Raw genomic sequence first — 15,194 nt, forward strand, 5'->3', positions numbered from 1 at the left:
AGCTTGGAAATCTATGCTGAATCTAAGATAAATTTCAAACTATAACAAATACAAAGACTCATTTTTTTTTTTAAGAAACAAACCACGAAGGCATAAATTTACCCTGAGATTTGTGCCAGTAAGAAACTGAATAGTTCAAAGTCAAACATTATATGACATGCTTTAGATTGCTCTTATGAAAGCCACTATAGAAATGTCACCCTATTATAATCTACTGTATTTAAGAATTAACTGCAACAGAACAGTTACGGGAGATGAATATATACCGGTGTGTTCAGCCCCATCTATTATTCCTCAGCAGTTAATACAAGGCACTCTTTAGAAAAGAGTTATAAGACAAAGAAATAAACACATTATTAAAAGGAGGGCATTTAATATCAGGATTTTTGTATTCATTCTAACAGACCCTCACACTACAGTATTTTCTCTTTAATAATAGGAGCCTTTCATTTAAATGATGAAATCAGTATGCCACAAGCGGGTTCTTTCTTTAGTGGGAGGAGTTAGCAGTTCCAGCATTCAATTGACCTGTTTCCAAATAATCTACAGGAAAAAAATGAAGATTAAGTCCTCTAACAAGAGCAGTTTTCACAGTCTTGCATACAAAGAGAAGGATTCCGAAAAAGATGAGAGGGTAAGCCGCATTGTGCTGGCCCACTTAAATCTTATTTCCAATTCACTAAATGTGTTATTTGACTTGGCAAGTGAGCTGGTATGTGTATTAGATCAGCAGGGAGCCTAATCAAGGAGATGCCAAGTTTACTGCAGCCCCTCTGAGCTGCATTAGCCTCGACTAGTGACCTTAAGCAAAGTGGGTGGTTGAACCCAAAAAAGAATAGCATTAACTTTTGCTTGAAGTTCAGACTGATTTGAAGTCTCCTTTTGTGTCTTATTCGAAAAAAAAAATGCAAAAAGCATTTAACAGAATTGAATCTAGTCTGCTCAGCACCATCTTCACACGCAAGGCTTCATAGAAGCTTGCCTCCATTAATGCTGACACATGCAAAAGAAATGAAAAGCATTAACTCAGCTGAGGCACTTGATTTTGCAGCTGCAGAACAATTCACTTTGTAACTCAGTAACTCAGATGGGGGTTTTTCCACCCAGATAAACTGCTAATTTGCTAATTGATACAAAAAGTATTTTCAAATATTAAATAAACTGCAAATAAGGCAAAAAAGAACACTAAATTACAAGGAAGCATGAAAGACACATACTTTAGTTGAGCATTTCTAAATAGTGAAGAATTAATAGACCTATTTTCAAAGTCTATTTGTGTCTATTTCAAAGACTCATTTCTCCTTGCACCCAGGATTGCGTATCCATTCTTACTTTCATATAAAGATGGCATGCATAACTGAATTCTGTTATATTTTGTACCAAGTAAACGGCAAAAACTTTGTAGGCTTAAAAAACATAGGTGTTATATAACTAATTCAAGTAGTTATCTTCAGAAACATTTGTTCTCAATTTGGTTTCCCTATTTTCAGTTTGCGATCTTGTTTCTACAGTTAAAGACGATTTCTAAATATGCCACTTTTTACACACTGCTTACGCAAACTTTGAAATCCGTTTTTACTTCTAGGATATTGAAGTACTCATACACCCAAATACTTGTACAGCAAAAATTGTCTTGGATATGAAGATTGTAAAGTTAACAAAACTCAAAGCAAAAATATTCTATAGAGTCTTCTATAGCCTTTTGCTTGCAAATACTTTGCTCTTTCCTAGAGACAATGTAAGAGGACCTTCTTTTTATTTCAACCTTCATTTTCTAATGTCTGTTGGGTTTCCCCCTCAAATCTTTCTAAAACATGAAACTGAGCAACCCTTCTGGAAATGGCAGAAATCACAATCAAGGTCAACACAGATTGATTTCCTCAGTGTTTTAAGTGATGGGTCAACCTACAAAACTCAAATTCCCCATTTAGCTAGAGTCCCCAGGTAGCAACAGTAATTCTCTCAAAGCATTTTTTAGAAAGACCACAAAACAACCACATGAATTTACACTCCCAGGTAGAGATACTCAAAAGGATAATTGCCTCTGTATCATGCATATTTAGGGGGAAAAAACTAGCTAAAAATAACCTAAATAGTGTTTTAGAAATGTGATACTTAAATAATTGGCACTGATATTACCTTTTTTTTTTTTTTTTTTAAACCCTGGGATCTCAAAACATTTTCCAAACATTAATTGCAATGGTACCCTGGTGATGCTGATATTATCATACCTATTTTCCAGGCCGATAGGCAGGGAGCACAGGGCCCATTTCTTGCTTTGCCCCATGCCCTTCACAGCTTGTCCAAGCTCAGTGCTCCCTTAAAAACCACTGGATAAGCTCCATGGGAGCACAGAGGAAAATGAGAAATGAGCTCTTGGAGATTTCAGGGATTTTGTAAGGTTGTGCACAAGTGAGCTGTAGCAAAAAGTCAAAGCTCGAAAGCTAAGCTTCCTTATTCAGTGGTTAGATATATTTCATCAGTAAGCTAATTCATGTAGAGTATCAGACTTGCAGACTTACACTGCTAAGAAATGCAATCTGTTGCTGCACATTTCTGAATATCTTATTTAATAACAACGACATCTCCTTTTGATTTCAATAAAAATAAATGACTAAGTTTTCACAGGCAGTGTGTGTAGCGAATGAGCAGCAGCCGACAATGAATTTCTACATTGATGCTTCAAAACGGTGAAGTGCTAACAGCCTAATTTGCGGTGGAGACTTGATTCCGCTCCTGTATCAGATGGTGTTATAAAGAGGAGCCCTATACATAAGGTGAAATGAGGGGTTAAAAGTCACCCCAAACATGCTGCAAAGGCCTGTGGGCATCCCAACCTTTTTTCTTTAATTGGGAGGAGAAGAGCTTTTGACTAAAAACGAAGTTTTGCAATGTAGGCCGGTAGCCCAACTGGGAAATACTCTTGATTTGCACAGTTCGCAGCAGTTCTATTCTGAACTCTTTATATAGATCCTCTTTCAATACTGGGGCACATATTTTAAAGTAAAAAAGAGTATTTTACTAATTTTTTTTAATGAAGCTTTGACTACAAGCAATACTTGGGGTTGATAATCATTGGCAGGTTCCCTTTCGCTGCTGCACTGCAGGAATGAGGGCACTTTCACAGCTGGTTGCCAGCACAGCTCTTATTACAAACACCAATTATTGATTTTTAAAAGGCCTACACTATTAGTACCCTGCTACATTGCTTCACATACATGTGTTTTAAAAATCCCTTTTTTAAAAATATAAAATCTGAGTCTAACCTTTCAATCATCAGCGTGCATGCTTTTTACCTTCATCTTACACCTTTACAAGGCAGCAAACCAGGAACATTTTTTTTTTTAAACTTCTGGGCTAATTTAGAAGAAGTGATGCTTTGCTTATATGATCTCTCTGGCAGATATCATGTTAGGAAAAAAGCAAATGGTGGGCAATGAGAGGAGAATAAAAGAACACAATTATGGGGTTTTGGATCTTCTGTCCCCTTTTTCCTGCCTTTATTTCATGCTATCCCGATCTATGCTAAAGCCAATCATAAAAACCCACATGCCTTATTTCCATTAGGATGCCTGCTTTTATATTGGCCTCCATCTCAAGTTGGAGCTTTCTCTTCTTTTTCTTATGATTCTAAGAGATCTTTCAAAATTACTGTTTCCATTCTAGTCATTTCCCCCAAATAATAAACAGTTCTCAGAATATTTCTGTTCCACAACAGCTTATACATTTCCATCCAGTGTGTTTTGATATAATCCCAGGGCCTCAAAAGAGATGTAATACATTAAGGAATTACTCCATATGGATAATTTCTTGGTGATAGAATCAGGTACTGATATATGAGATGGAATTTGAATTTCGTAAGGGTGTTAGAAATTTGCAAACTTTTTGCCAGAAGATCAAGTTCATTTAATCCACCATTACCATGTGCTGAATGAATACCTAAAATATGACCCACTCTCTGATAGATGTTTTTAGTGACAGAAAGTGAATATAAAAACTGAACATAACCATGGGTGCTCCACACGGCCCAGCATGGAGGAAGCTGGTGATTCCCAGCCGACCCCTGACTGCAGCAGCCTGAGCCAAGATGGCCTACCAGGTGTTCGTGGTGCCCACTCGTGGGGCCCTGAGGAAGCCTGGATGGGGACCTACGCTAAGTATTTAGAGATGATAGAATAAGATATAGGAGAAGCCACTCAAGTTTATATAACATTCTTGCTTTACCTGGTCCTCATGGAGAGTAAAAGTTGGCATGAAGTAAACTGAGATTCCCAGAACTCCAGCTCATGTGCCTTGTGGGTGCTGAGATAGGAGGAAAAGGGCTGCAGACTGTTGCACCTACGCCCCTCAGCACAAACCTCAGCCATAACAGGGTAAGGGGAATCTTGAAGGCATCCCCAGAATTTTAAGGAGGCCCAGATTTGCCGATGTCTTTTACTTTGGCCATAGAGGAATCTGATTCCACCATAGTCTATCATAAACTTACTGATGGATTTATGCTACCAGACCCTCAGAATATTTCTCTTAGAAGATGACAACTATACTTCCCGACACTTATTTTATCCATATAAGATTGGATTTGAGACCCATCAGCCTGCTTCACCTTTCATCTCAGAGATAGTTGGGGTTGACTTTGCTTGTTCACCTATAGGTTTTCTTTCTGAAGAGTAAGACTTTCCCACAGCTCTAGACTTTTCTTATCTGGAGACAGTATAATTACAGATAAATACAAGTTCGTGCCAAGTGTATGTTCACAGGGTGGAATGCAGGTTTCTTCTCTATCCCATACTTATAGCTATCTCTTCATTCATGACTGCTGCAGCTGGCTGATTGTTGAGACTGCCGTCTTTTTCCCTTACTCAACTCTCCATATGCCTTTTGGCCAATATAGCTAGCCTGGAATGGTATTTCATATACATCTTGACACCTTGAGGTTTTATTTCTGTCTGCTCTTTCATCCCCCATTTTAAATCAGAACTAATAGAATCTTACATGTCTAGGTTAACAGGGACCAGAGAAATGCAGCCTATAAGAGTATTGGACCTTCCTTTCCATTCTTATTGCCACCAAGAACTTTTATTATATCACACCTAGAATATTACAAAAGAGATAGTATGGGGCAGTATCAGCCTTAAAATTGTCTTTAATAACTCAATCCAGTTATTTCACTTTTATTAGTCTCACCCAACTAAGTTGTCCAAACTATGAGAAATTATATGCAGAAAGAGATTTCAGGTGGCATTACTAGTAATAGCCCAAATTATAAACTACTTGAAAGTTTGGGTCAGGGGTCAGCAAAATTTTTCTGTCATGGGCCAGAATAAATATTTTAGGTTTTGCAGGCCATACAGTCTATGTCACAATTATTCAAAAATGTCATAGGCAATGTATAAACGAACAGGCATGGTTGTGCTCCAATAAACTTTATTTACAAATATAAGGGTCACAGTTTGCCACCCCTGATAAAGGGCAAAGATTGGCCAACCTATTCTTTATAGAACATATAGTAAATACTTTAGACTTTGAGAGCTATATGCAATCTCATCACATGTTCTTTTTTTCTTTACAACCTTTTAAAAATGTAAAAACTATTTTTAGCCTGTGGACTATACAAAAATAGACCATAGGCCAAATGTAATTCTTGGACTGTAGTTTGGCAAGTCCTGGTCTAGGGCGATGGTCAATGAATAATGATTTGTATACCCCATACTAGTAACAGATATTATGAAAAACATGAGAAAATGTTATATTAAATAAAACAAGATAAAGAAGTGTATGAATGGGTGTGATTATGGCTGCAAGTAATGCACCATCATATAATTAAAGAAATGACAAAGTAAAATTGTTAGCTTTGGTTATAGTGGGATAGCAAGGCAGTAAATGAATGATTTTATATTTTTGCAATATCTCAGTTATTATTAGGTCTATTTAGTTTTATAATAAAAATGTTTAAAAATAAAACAAACAAAAAAACTGAACATGCATTTTCTTGAGTGATTAAGGTACTCTAGAATTCCAAAACACACATAAGAAATAATAAGAAATGCCTCTTTTCAAACTGCTCATATTCACGTTGGGAGAAATGAAGTATAAACAGATCCCTGAAATTTAGAAGGCAAAATAAAGGAAAGCTATACAGAAGCAGGGAGGCAGGGGTCAACGCAGGGTAAGTAGCTTCATAGTTGTGGCTGAGGAGCTTCAAGGAAAGTGCGCCTATGTCTACAAAAGAAAAGAGCTCTATACTTTTAGCTTAACAGGCCAGCTTGGTATAAGAGCACAAAGCAGGGCCACACTCCATATAGCTAAATGCTTAAAATTACAGTAACAAACCACAAATTAAAATACATTTAATGTCCTATCCTGCTGTGATGGCTAATTTCATGTGTTACTTGACCGGGCTATGGTGTACACTTCTGGCCTGATACTATGGGGGTATATCGTAGATGGATTTGATCCAGGACTGTTAACATCTACAACCAACAAAGGAGATGGCCTTCAGCAATGAGAGGAGTCTCCTCATCGTGTTGACGGCCTTTAAAGCAAGAACTGACGTTTGCAGCAGTCAGAATTTTTCTCTGTATTTCAGCCAGCCAGCTTCTCCTGGGGAATCCAACTGCATCTTCATCTTTTTTGTGCTCCCAGTTTGTGATCTCCCCCATGAAATCCAGATTTGCCAATCTTCACGACTGTGAGAGCTAATTCCTATAATAAATCCATCTATCCGTCTATCTATAGCTTGGAAATTCTAAAAGCCAATCAAAACAAATCAAAACCAAACATGAGCAAACAAACAAATATACATGCAACATTTTTTATGACTTTTGGAAGCATCAGCTATCTCAATAGCTGCAAACCTCACAACAATTAACTCCCCAATCATCCGAGGATACTGAATACCATTCGGGCATTTGATTAGTTCATGTTTCATGCAGTTTTGGCTTAGTGCAGACACAAATTACAAAGAATCAATAATCGTTCCCTGACTTACAAAGTTCTTTCCACCCCCGCCCCCTGCTCTCGCGATCTCTCTCTGTAGGTTTCCAGGAAAATGCGCTTGCCCTTGGTGCTTTGAAATCTCCAAAGAAGCTTTGAAATCTCTAAAGAAGTTTAAATATAGGTAAGCATACATATAGAATTTAAAAGGAAACTGAATTCTAACAACTGCAATGACTCGAAGCTAATGTCCACTCACAAAATCGAGTCCTTGTCTTAGTCTTATGAGTCTGTAGTAAAATACTCACCAGTGGGTTTACTGTAGCTACAAGATACTTTAGCTGTTAATGGGAAGTCAGTCTTTACCATAACGAGTTAGGTCTCATTATCTTAACTAATCTGGTAATAGTAATGAAATATAAAACACCTGTAAATATAAGAGCTGAGCCTTCTTCTTAGGGAGCTCGTTTACTTGAACATGTTAAAAAGGTTAGTGTTAATTATGGTTTTATTATTTAATCAAGATAGATTGTGTGGTGCTGTAATTCCTGAAATTTGCCGTTTGTTTAACGTCACGCAGCTAGAACTTTAATGCCATCTCCACTACCCACTCTAGAAACTAGCTATGAAACCATATAGGCTCTGCAGAGCTAAGCAGAACTCATTAGAATACAACTTCCACAGAAGAGGTAATGTCTTAAACACATCCAAGATTATTGCTACAAAAATGTTTTCTTTAAATAATGAGTATATTAACCATTTAATTTGACAGTCCCTGTCTCAATTTATCAAAGACAAATTAGCATAGTTAAGGTTACAGAAAGGAAACTATCAAATCACAAATGTTTTCATTTCTTTGATCTGGTACTTTTCCTACAGCACCATGTATCACTTTAGTATCCTTAATTGAGAGTGATGCCTTCCTCCAGGACCGGACCTATAATGCACACATTCCCTTTCCCATGTTTCTTTTGATTTATAAAATACGATATGAAGCTGGTTTGCATTATTTTAAAATCAAATCAACATCAACACATAGCGAAATAGTGGCTGATAACATGATTTCACCAGGTGCAGTAAAAATGTATCGGGGAATGAGAAATTTTCTCTTCTCAAATGTTGGGACATTTGCTTCCACTCTCCCTCTCTCTCTCACACACTACTTCTAAATTAACACTTTACTTTACTACCTTAGAAAGTTTCATCATCTAAATATGCCTTACTTCTATTATACAAAAGTTAGGATATATTTTCTTAACCTGTGTTTTGTATAAAAATAGCTAGTGCAGCTATTGGAAAAAAAATCAAAATCCCTATGCCTTATGTAAAAAGTAGAGGCTGTAGACATAGAGAAAACAGTAATGATGTAGCAATTAACTTTAATTGAGATAATGATAGATTCATTTGCAGTTTAAAAAATATTTCAGAGAGATCCCATGGACACTTTATCTAATTTCCTCATGACAAAGTGTAGTATAAAAGATATTTACATCAATATATTCTACCCGTCTTATTCGATTTTCCCTAGTTGTATTCATTTGTGTGTGTGTATTTAGTTCTGCACAATTTTGTCACAGTTCTTTTTAATTTTAACATGTGTATATGTTCTTAAATTACAAGCACCTTTTAAGGGTTTTATGGATTAGATTACATAAAATTAGTACTCAAATATAAAAATACTCATTAAATATATTTTCCTTTAGTATCCTAATCTGGAAAACAAATTAAAATTGTAGAGTTTGCAATCCCTTGGGGGAATGGTGAGAAAGGCAGAAAAAAACTTTTTGAAAAAATTAGAATTGTAGAACTGGGTGGTAAAATTACTACAAAGCCACTTGTAAAGTTTGACTATAGTTTCCCAAACTGAGGACAGACTAAAGAACAAGGAGTGAGCAAATTCTTTTTTCTTATGACTCACACCATTGTTTTTATCAGAGGTTCAAATGAGATTATGGAATATGAATCAATTTTAAGTTGGGGCATCAGCTCATTAAAAGTAATAGAACCTATTTACCAGTTTGAAAAAGGCACTAACTCAAATGTGTAATGATTTCACTTTTAAATTTCTTTTATCTCAGCTGTTTCTACTTCAACAAAACAAGTGTTTCAGATATAATAATAAGACTAATGAGTATTGTAGATGATTACAAAAGTACTATAATACCTCCCATGTCATAATGACAACTTTTTTTTCCAATTTAAGAAAAGGAGGAGCTTAGCTCATTAGAGTCTTTTTTGACTGAATATGACCTCCATTGAAACATCTCTTGAACAAAACTGTGAAGCAAGTATTCTCTGAGTAAGACTCCCTGGTTTATAAGGGAAGTTTTATGAACTTTAGCAAAGACTATGCATGTGCTACAGCATTACATCCTTAAAATAAAATGTGCCAAAATGGGTCATTTGAAATGACTGCCTCATTGCAGCTTGGAGTTGGCATTTTGCTGATCAGCTCACCGTGTACTCTGGGGCACTTTCTCTATAAAGTGGTTACAAGTCCAGCCTTCCAATGTTATAGTTGGATGCACTATATAAAAGGGCTATTTTCTAATAAGTACCTTACTTGCTTTCATAGCCAGAGTGCAGAAAGTCTTTCATCAGTGACCGTTTTGAAACATCAGGGGTGCAGTGTATCAGTTTGTTCAAAATAGAGCTTGTGCTGTTTACATAGAAAATGGTGACAGAAGTCGGATAAGAACTTATAACCAGTGCTATGCAACATAATTTTTTTAAGTGCATAATCTGATCCACAAATGACACATCTGCAAACCACTACAGCAAATTGTATAATGAACAGCCTCTCTAGGGTCTCATATTGTAATTCAGTGCTGTTGTTGGCTCTCTTTCATTGCAGGTTTGAAGACCGATTGCTTTACAAGGTACATCAGCCTTCAGGGAATAGCAATTTCCTCGCCCCTCCACCCCAACGACACAAATGTAACTTTTTAAACTGTTTATCTTTGATCAAAAATATATTACTTAGACACTAAGTAAACAGCCCTACAATATGTCATAGAAATTATTGCTTCCTGTGGCTAATTTTGGCATTTTCTTTTTAAACATTTGCTGGGCCATTGGTAATGAAAGCTGATAACCCTGCCATTTGTTTTTTATTTTTGTAATGATCTTAGAAAAACATTTTGAAATATGATCAGCTCTTTAATGTAATGGATAAACTACTATGCTGCCAGGAATTAGACCCAACTTCCTTACTTAATAGTCATGGGAACTGAAGCAACAACCACAACCCACGCACATAATGCAGGAAACCATGCAGATGCCATATATTACATTTCTGTGGTGACGTGTTTACCAAGAAAGGCCACTTAGAGTTACAGAAGTACCAGATATAGTATATCACAGAGATTCAAAATATGGAAATGCTGATATAATACTATGCTTAATTGTGTAATATTTTGCTTTTTGAAACAGTTTGATAGCCACCTCTTAAATAATTTTTTTTTAAAAATAGTATACTGAAGCATGAAAAGGAAAGCATCTTAAATGAAATTCTATCCCTTAGGCTCTAGTCTGCTATACAAACTCTTGCTAATTCTACATATATTCTCAATACTTGCATCATTCTTAACTACAACTTTTTTATCTTTTTAATTTTATATGAATATTATAATCTAGATAGTAAAATAATCAGCATATGTCCAACGATTATTACCGATAAATTCCTTTTAATTTCGACATTAGAAAAACTATGTCTTGGTATTGGTATGCACTACCAGTCCTTATAGCTCACAAATTTTGCCATGATTTATTATTTATTTTTCATTTCATTTTTAGTGACATTTTGGAATTACATTGAATCACAGGATTGCAATAGACCTTCACATTTAGGAGTTATTGGTTCTGTTTTTACCCTAAAATTTACATGCATTTAGAATACATAGAGCAAGTTTTTACTTGTTTATAATATTTATGGATAATACTGTGGATAATTTGGATTTAGAGACAAAGATCTTATTTACTTCATTCTCATTCATAAATATATCCATTATGTTATTATTTCCTATGTTTAATGATCCCTAATTTTATTTTCTAATGTAGGAGTAATAATAATTTTGTGATTGGTAAAAGAAAAATAGCATTTTTATTGTTTCTCATGATAATCTTAATCATCGACCTTACAGTTTTTTAAAAAACAGAAACATATATTTATAACATTTCATGTTGTGCTGGTTTGGAGCAGTATGTGCCCCAGAATAACATGTTCTTAAACATAATCCGTTTTCTGTGAGTGAACCCTTTGTAAGTAGGACCTTTTTATGAGGTCACTGCAGTTAAGGTGTGACCCAACTCAATCAGGAAGGATTTTAATTCTGTAAGTGGAGTTCTTTATAAGCAGAATGAAATTGAGACAAAGAGGGTATTCTAGTTTGCTAGCTGCTGGAATGCAATATACCGGAAACAGAATGGCTTTTAAAAGGGAGAATTTAATGAGTTTCTGGTTTACAGTTCTAAGGCTGAGAAAATGTCCCAATTAAAACAAGTCTATAGAAATGTCCAATCTAAGGCATCCAGGGAAAGATACCTTGGTTCAAGAAGGCCGACGACGTTCAGCATTTCTCTCTCAGCTGGAAGGGTGCATGGCGAACACAGCATCATCTGCTAGCTTCTCTCCTGGCTTCCAGTTTCATGAAGCTCCCCAGGAGGCATTTTCCTTCTTCATCTCCAAAGATTGCTGGCTGGTGAACTCTCTGCTGCATGGTGCTGCAGCATTCTCTGCTCTCTCTGAATCTCCTATTCTCCAAAATGTTTCCTCGTTTATAGGACTCCAGTAAACCAATCAGGATCCACCCAAATGGGTGGAGACATGTCATCACCTAATCCAGTTTAACAACCACTCTTGACTAAATCACATCATCCAGGGAGATGATCCAATCACAGTTTCAAACATACAGTATTGAACAGGGATTATTCTACCTTTATGAAATGGGATTTTGGTTAAAACATGGATTTTGTAGGGGGCATACTTCCTTTCAAACAAGCACAGAGGGAAAGACACAGAAGGAACAGCCAGAAGCTGAAGAAAAAGGAGAGGCCACTGTGTGCATTGCTAGGTGACACAGGAACCAAGGATCACCAGCAGCCAGCTCCAGAACTCCAGTCTTCAGGAAGAAACACTTACCTTTATGATGCCTTGATCTGGACTTTATCCTAGCTCCAAAACTGTGAGCCAAGAAAGTCCCATTGTTGAAGTCAACCTATTACATTGAATTTGCTTGAGCAGCCAAGAAACTAAAATGATCCGTACAGTGCTTCCCAAATCCTATGCTCCATAAAAATTATTGGACCTAACAGATAGAAGATAAATTGAAGCTATCTCTAAGAAACAATAAGAAATGTACAAATTAAGGTCCTATAAAGTCCCTTCTGAGGTGGGGATACTTTTTGAAGTTTTAAAATGATAGAATGCTGAAACATAGCTTTTCCTTTCTTTAATCTCTCAAATACCTGCTGAAAAGTCTAAATCAGAAGTCTGTTATCCACTCTATGGGCCAATCTAAGAATTCTCCCTGAGATTTCTTGAAATGTTTGGTAAGCACTGAAAATGTTTATGACCAAGGTCAGACTTCTTATTTATACTTTATTCTATTCTAAATGTGTAAAATTCAATGTATTTTTTGAATTATAAAATGTGTATACACATACATATACTTAGGCACACACATAACTGCTTAGCAGTCATGCTTTATAGCACTGATTGTGGTAGTTTGAAGTTGTCTGTATCCCAGAAAAAGTCATGCTTTTAAAATCCGTCCCTATGGGTGTAAATCTATTATAGTGGGGTCTTTGATTAGGTTGTTTCAACTGAGATGTGACCCACCCCATTCAAGGTGGGTCTTAACCTTTTTACTAAAGTCCTTTATAAGAGAAAAAAATATATACAGAAGTTAAGAGTTGAAATTAAGAGAATATTAAAGAAAAGCCCTAGAGCAGTAAGAGAGGACCCATAGAAAATAGAGAGGAAATCACTGAAGCCAGAAGCTGAAAACAACAAAACCCTGGAGAGAAGGACCAGCAGACGTCAGCCATGTTCCCTCCCATATGACAGGTGTCCTAGATGCCAGCAGCCTATCTTCAGAGTCCAGGTATTGTCATGCTGATTCTTTGAGCTGGACATTTTCACAACCTTAGAATTCTGAATTGTGAGTTAATAAATCTTCAATGTAAAAGCCAACCCTTTTCTGTTATACTGCATTCTGGGAGCTTTACCAAACCAAAACACTGATAATTTCATTTATCTTAGTGAAATGAGAATAGCTACAATAGTTGCTTCTCCCGTTACACAAATTATCATAGAATTAGGTTAAGCCCTTTCCACCTTTAACTAATAACCCATGGATAAACAAGAGTATAATAACAAAGATCAATTTCTTATAAAGATGTGAAAATTGGCTTTCAAAACCTAAAAGATCAGAAACTCAGAACAGTATTAAAGCTAAGATTGATTTAATTTTAATTAATAACCTTATTTTATCTGAGCATATTTTGCATCTTAGGAAAAAATTGAAGAATACTGGAACTTCATTACTGTAAACTATTATAAACTGTAATGATGAAAAAAAAAAGAAAAGCAACAATTAGATTTAAATATGTAAAAAAAATAGTAAAGGACCAAAGATAAAATTTTGCCATGACTTCCAAATGTCAAGTACATTTTACAGAAACTAAAGTAGTATATCTGCAGAAACACAATGCTTCATCACATTTTCTATTGTTTATGAAGTAGGCAGAAGATACTGATGAGAAAAAAAGACCTAATAAGTTCTCATATAAGTTGAACTAAAATAATTCTATGTAATGAAAGTACACTTTAGTTAATAATTAAACTTTTTTTCTATCAGATTCTCTATCATTCAAAATTAAAACAGAATGCTAAAAGACAGATAAAAGTGAAATATTGAAAGTGATTTAAAAAAAAAAGAGAGGTAATTCCAAAAGTAAAAAGCTAGAAATTAATTCAAGGAATACTTGAGGAAGAAAGTTCACGGATGGCTTTTTATAGAGATTCAATAAAAAATCTCCAGATTATTTCAATAATGTATTGATTTTTAAAGAATTTTTCTTCATAGACAATACTTTATGACAAATGACACACACTTATTATATATATATTAAATGAATGGGGTTGCAAGGAAATTAAATTTTGTAAAAACTCATCTTATACCAAAAACAAAGGTGATTCAAGAGAGGCATATTTGACTAGCCTTTACCCCAATGGAAACATAAAGGAAATTGCCATGAAATACACATTTTTCTTAATCAACCTACAACTGTACTGTAACAAGTAATTTTATTTCTCCAAAATAAACCTTTTTACACACTTTGGCTCCTCTTAAATGCACTTCCTATTTTTATATGGTACAAGCATCTCTATCAAGGCACACAAGAAGGCACATGGGCTTTGAAATTAAAACTGAGTATGTATTTTGCTATTTCACTCAATAGCTATGTGACTCTTAATTTGAGAATTACCTGAAAGAATATATGTACAAAAGTTCCTAACAGGGTCTGAATCAAAATGGGTTTTCAAGAAACTATTATTATGAATCACATTTTGACATGTATTCAGAGATCCTGGCATGGGGTTGGAATCAGTCTATCTTATGTCCATGTGTTCCTCTCAGCCAAATTCCTTAAATACATAGGTTCTTGGAATGTGCATTTTTGGGTCTTTCATCTACAAGATTTTTGTCTTTTGAAAATCTACCCCTCTTATTAATAAAAATAGTAATAATAATAATAAAAATAATAATGATAATATTTACCATATATGAAATGCTTCTACATATCAACTACTTTGCCTATGTAGATACCAGTATCACTCTTTTCTATTCAATGAAATAAAATACTCAGAAAGTTTATGTCGTGAGCCCCATCTCACCCTGCTGGAACGTATGGAGCCAGAAAGCAAACCCAGTCTGTTAGATTTCAAAGCTAGTGCTCATTTCTTTGAATATGACACATTGTCGCCGTTGGCATCTTTGTCCCACTATTCAAATTATAAATCACATAAAATTTCAGATTTTGTAAACGAAATTTAAAAAGCTTTAAGATTGGCTTCCATTTCTTTTTGTAGATATCTGTCTTAGTTTTGCAGGTCTGTTGCGAAAAATATCACAAACTTGTCAACTTCAACAACAGGAATTTCTTCTCTTTTAATTTGGGGAGAATCAAAGTCCGTCTTCAAGATATCTGCAGGTCTTATTTTTCCTGAAGTCTGAGGCATGCTGGTGGTGGCTCCG

At 35.4% G+C, this 15,194-nt stretch overlaps 1 pseudogene; it reads left to right on the forward strand.

Annotated features, from left to right (window-relative positions):
- The first annotated feature begins 4,032 nt into the window (after positions 1–4,032).
- Positions 4,033–4,535, forward strand: LOC143665342 (tRNA-splicing endonuclease subunit Sen15 pseudogene; annotated as a pseudogene).
- Positions 4,536–15,194: the final 10,659 nt, after the last annotated feature.

Source organism: Tamandua tetradactyla, chromosome 21 (assembly GCF_023851605.1).
Source record: "Tamandua tetradactyla isolate mTamTet1 chromosome 21, mTamTet1.pri, whole genome shotgun sequence".
Classification (NCBI taxonomy): domain Eukaryota; kingdom Metazoa; phylum Chordata; class Mammalia; order Pilosa; family Myrmecophagidae; genus Tamandua; species Tamandua tetradactyla.